Source organism: Rhinopithecus bieti, unplaced genomic scaffold (genome assembly GCF_001698545.2).
Source record: "Rhinopithecus bieti isolate Rb0 unplaced genomic scaffold, ASM169854v2 scaffold_28121, whole genome shotgun sequence".
Lineage (NCBI taxonomy): Eukaryota > Metazoa > Chordata > Mammalia > Primates > Cercopithecidae > Rhinopithecus > Rhinopithecus bieti.
Window position 1 is genome coordinate 2,892,657 of NW_016813094.1, and position 5,259 is coordinate 2,897,915.

Below are 5,259 nucleotides of genomic sequence, written 5' to 3' on the forward strand. Positions count from 1 at the left end.
GTAAAAATACAGTCTTTCTGCAAAAGTCTGTCAGCTTCTTTCCCAGTCATCTCAATTTTTTTTTCAACTGAGATCATCAAAAAAGTGAGATTCAGCTATAAAAGCAATGAACATCACCCAAAATTGGATAACATGAGCGAAGGGATTTTACGTACCCTTTTTCAAAGGCAAGGTTCACATGTTTTTTTTATTTCATGTAGGATATTTATATCATATAAGGAAGAACTGTGATTTTTTTCAATGTCTTTATTTAGAAGTTAAATATGATTTAAAAGGGTGTATATTCATGCAAAGCTTACAATGAGCAGATGGTGTTTATTGAATTGCATTGTGTCAACTTTGTTAAGGTATGAGCTACATTTTGCAGAATCCTCTTCTTTATATAGTTCTTGCTTGAAAGTGGCCAAAAGAAGAACGTGTATGGTATTTTTAAGGTGGGAGTGAAGGTATCCCCATTGCTGTTTGAAAGTCTGCCCCATGAAACATGATGATAGATAGACACATAGATTCCCAAAGAATCCAGCTTGTTCTTGCTCTTCCTCACTTCACTGTCTAGCTCTGTAATCCAAATTCTGGCCTTATCGACCAAGAGTGGCTTAATCCACAACCAGCTAATTGACAATACCTTCAGAAATATGTTAGTGAGCATAGGACACAGCTTTACAGAACTTTCCGCACAAAAGTGAACAATCATTTAATCAAATAAACATATCTAATCTAGATTGTTTACTTTAGTAAAGCTAATATATTTACTTTATAAAGAAAAATGTATACATTTTCCACGTTTTCAGTGGCTGGAAATATGGATGGAGGCTCAGATGGAAACAAGAAAATTGTGAATAAAATAAATTCTTTTCTGAGCATATCTAAGATATAATGCAAATGAATTTGTGACTCTAACACCAGAATAAATATAATAGAGTAATATATCAACATGTTATACCAAATAGCAACCATTTTATTTTAGATAAAATGCTAAAATCCAAAATATTAATAATACAAGAAATTTTTAAAATCACTGAGATTGATTCTGAAAAGTCACTTATTTCTACTGAGACCACAAAGTGTGATTCAGCTATAAGAGCAATGAACATAACCCAAGATTGGGTGACATGAATGAAGGAATTGAAAGGAATTTTGTACCTTTTTCATAAGAGGCAAGGGTCGACATTGAGTTGTTTTTATTTCCATGTAGAGGATATTATATTTCAGTATAAAGAAGATTGGTTTGTTTTGCAATGTCTTTATTTAAGAAGGTTACACATGAGTTATTTAAAAGTGGTGGTATTCATTGCAAGTTTACAATTGAGCAGAGTTATCTATATAAGTATCTACTCTTGCGGGCGCGTGGGCTCACAGCCTGTCAATCCAGCACTTTGGGAGGCCGAGGCGGCGATTCCACGAAGGTCAGGAGATCGAGACCAATCTGGCCATTAACATGGTGAAACCGCGTCTCTACTAAAAAAGATACAAAAAAATCTGGCCGGCGAGTGGCGTGCGGCGCCTTGTAGCGCAGCTACTCGGGAGTTGAGGCAGAGAATGGCGTAAAACCGGGAGGCGGAGGCTTGCAGGTGAGCTGAGATCGCACTGCACTCCAGCCTGGGCGATGTCAGAGCGGAGACTCCGTCTCCAAAAGAAGAGGGAATGTAGGTTATATATATATAATAGATAATAATAATAATAATAATAATAATATCTACTCTTAACATATGACATCGACTATGTCCAAAGTAATTGACACCAGTATGTCAGAGGTATCTGTATTCCCATGTTTACTTCAGCGTTATTCACAATCGCAAGGATAAAGAATCAACTCAAGTGTTCATCAACAAATGAATAAATAATGTAATGTATATATACACCACGGAATACTATTCAGCCTCATAAAAGAAGGAAATCCTGTTATTTGCAACAACAGGGATTAACTGGGAGGACATTATATTAAGTGAAATAAGCCATGAACAGAAAGAAAAATGTTGAATGATGTCACTCATTTTGGAATCTAAAGTTGATCTCATTGAGGTAGAGAGTAGAATAGTGGTTACCAGTGGCTGAGGCAGTAGTGAGCCAGTGGGTTAAGGAGATGCTGATCAAACATTATGAAATTATAATTTGATAGGAGAAATTGGTTCAAGAAACCTACTTTACAACATTGTGACTGTAGTTAAAAACAATATGTTATATTCTTGAAAAAGGCTAAGAGTAGATTTTAAGTGTTCTCACCACAGAAGTGACAGCTATGTGAGATAATGCATATTTTAATTAGCTAGATTATTAATTCCACAACGCATAGGTATTTCAAAACATCATGCTGGACACAATACATGTATGCAATTTTATCTGTCAATTTAAAAAAAGTAACAACAGTTGAAAAAAATTACAACAAAAAGGCTGGTTGACACACACAAACACATAGCATATGACATAGAAACATGTTATTTAAATTTGTAACTTATAACACAATTTGGAAAATTATACAGTGATATAAGTGAAAGCAAAAAATCATTCAGTAGAAATATATCAACAATTCAGTGTTTATTTAAACCTAGTATATATTAAATTATTACTCCATATGGAATTTTGAGAAACCAAACAATCAATGGAATTTTCGAATGCTTATATGTGACTCATTTGATTATCAACATATGATGATTGTCGGTAAATACTGACAAAGTTCTCTAGCCTTATAAGCAATCTGTAACATTTGAAAGAGAACTCAGATCAATTATAGTGATTATCCTCTATGTTTGACAAAATTTTAATGGTTCAATGATTTTCATGGCCTTTTGAATTCTATTTTAATTAAGAATGTGCCTATATGCATTTTTAATCAAGGATGAAAATGTGAACTAAACACATTGTGTCAATTTCAGGAAATAAAGACAAAACAATATTTAGCCGACATTTTCCTGCTTACAATTACTTTCTTGAAACATTGAAGGGAAAGCCACACCATTTTAAATAACTCTTTATATTACCAACAAATGCAGCTGATGCATATTTACAAATTTATTTTGCCCAAGATTTACCTCTATGTTTCTCTGAAAGAAGTCAAACAATTTCATTAACCTGCTGAACACATTTTTTTCTATAAATACAAGCCTGTTTTATTTATCAATATAAGTGAAAAACAATATAGATTATTCTAGGGAGACAAATATCAGGTTATCATTTCTTTTAAAATAAGACAAAATATTACCTGGACACAAAAGGAGAATCAAGAAAACATAGATAAAAAGACTTTTCCATCAAAACTAGTGTGATAACTAATATCTATTGACTATTTTACAATCAGAAAACCAACTCTATGATAACTTTATACATTTACTCTCTTTAGAGTAATCCTAAGAAGTTAGTACTATTATTCTATCTACAGTTTAGAACATATACAGACGTATGTTTAATTTGCTTTTGCCTAGTCCTACAGTTGTGCACTAGATTTATTTCCAAGCAACCCGACTGAAAATATATGCTTTTAAAACTGGCCGGGCACGGTGGCTCTCACCTGTAATACCAGCACTTTTGGAGGCCAACACAGGTGGATCACCTGAGGTCAGAAGTTCAAGACCAGTCTGGCCAATGTGGTAAAATCCCATCTCTACTAAAAATACAAAAATTAGCCAGGTGTGGTGGCATGCACGTGTAGTCCCAGCTACTCGGGAGGTTGAGCCACAAGAATTGCTTGAACCCGGGAGGCAGAGATTACAGAGAGCCGAGATCATGCCATTTCATTCCAGCCTAGGCAACAGAGCAAGACTCTGTCTCAAAAAATAAATAATAATAATAAAACAAAATTGTTGAATAAAATAAATCAATTACATTTCCCTTTATACTGGTAGAGTATACAATTATTTTAGGTAAAGTAAATCCTTGTTAAAACTCTGTGAATTGTATTATAAAACAGCCTTTATGTTGATATGCATAAATTGAAATGATGCATATTTCGGTGGCTATGTTAATATTATAAACTTATTCAAAGATATTAGATTTTCATCCAAGAAAAGACTTTTATTGTATTTATTAAATTTGCCATTTTATCACTGACATGATGTCTTGTAAATTTAAGAGCCAAAAGTGCCAATGTTTTCTGGTACACTTGAAGTAATCCCTTAATGGTGCAAAATTGACATGCTGAATGGGGAATTCTCTTTTTGATTCCTTCTATTGGCATTGCATTTAATAGCTCTTGCTGGTCTTTGGCACAAAGTTCATATTTCCTTTGGACTTTCTTTTAAGTGTGAACCAAATGGGGGTAATTGTGCTTCACAACAAATAATAAGTATCTAAGGTATAGCAGTAGTTGTATTGTGCTCTAACTGGTAGGATGTACTCAGTCATCAACATTTCAGTGTTAAGAAGAGCCAGTGCAACCTATCTTAAATAATCATGTGCCCAGGCATAGCCCTCCATGAAGCTCAAGTCAATTAAAATGAAAGGCGATTTTTATGTCTATTTTTTAAAATTAATTAAACTTGTACTAAGAGAAATCTCTAGAATTTAAAATAAAATTTAAACATAGTTTTGTAGCTTTTCTTTTATCTGCACGCAAACAATCTTCAAATTACTGCTTTATATGTTCACTAGGTTTTTCAAAATTTTTGCAGCAATAATGGTGCAGATAAAAAGTATTGCTGTGAGCTACATTAATTTACTTAACTGTTCATCAGAAATAGAAAAGTGGCAAATATGAGCTCTGTGGATTAAAATCTGAAGTAAAAATAAAATATTTTGCTAATCATTGCTGAGAAATGCAGTCTAGAAAACCTGTTACTAATTCTCATTAGCAGTAGTAAATTTACACATAAAATTAGCCATGCAGTTATTTATTTGCTAAAAATGAGAATAAAACTCTATAGAGATGTCACTAGGTCAACTATAGGGACACTAGAAAACTTATTCCAACTAATAAATGAAAACAGTGAGCTAATGGAATATCTTTATTTAAGCAAACTGTGTGAGATGAACTACACAATAGATTTATAGCATACAGTCTACTTGATTTCAAAATCTCAGCTATTCTGGCAATAAAGTAACTTATTTTTTACATATCAGCATATTCTAATAACATTGAAAACCATATTAAAATTTAATTAAACAACAAGGTTTTATTTCCCCTGCTAGCTTCCTTCAGCAATTTTAGTCAGGAAAATTCTAAGTTATTTTAAGTATTTAAGTTAAATTTAGTTAACTATTAGAATATTGGAGACTTAAATGGCAATTTACCAAACCTGAAACTCCCAAATAGAGGTAGATTTATAA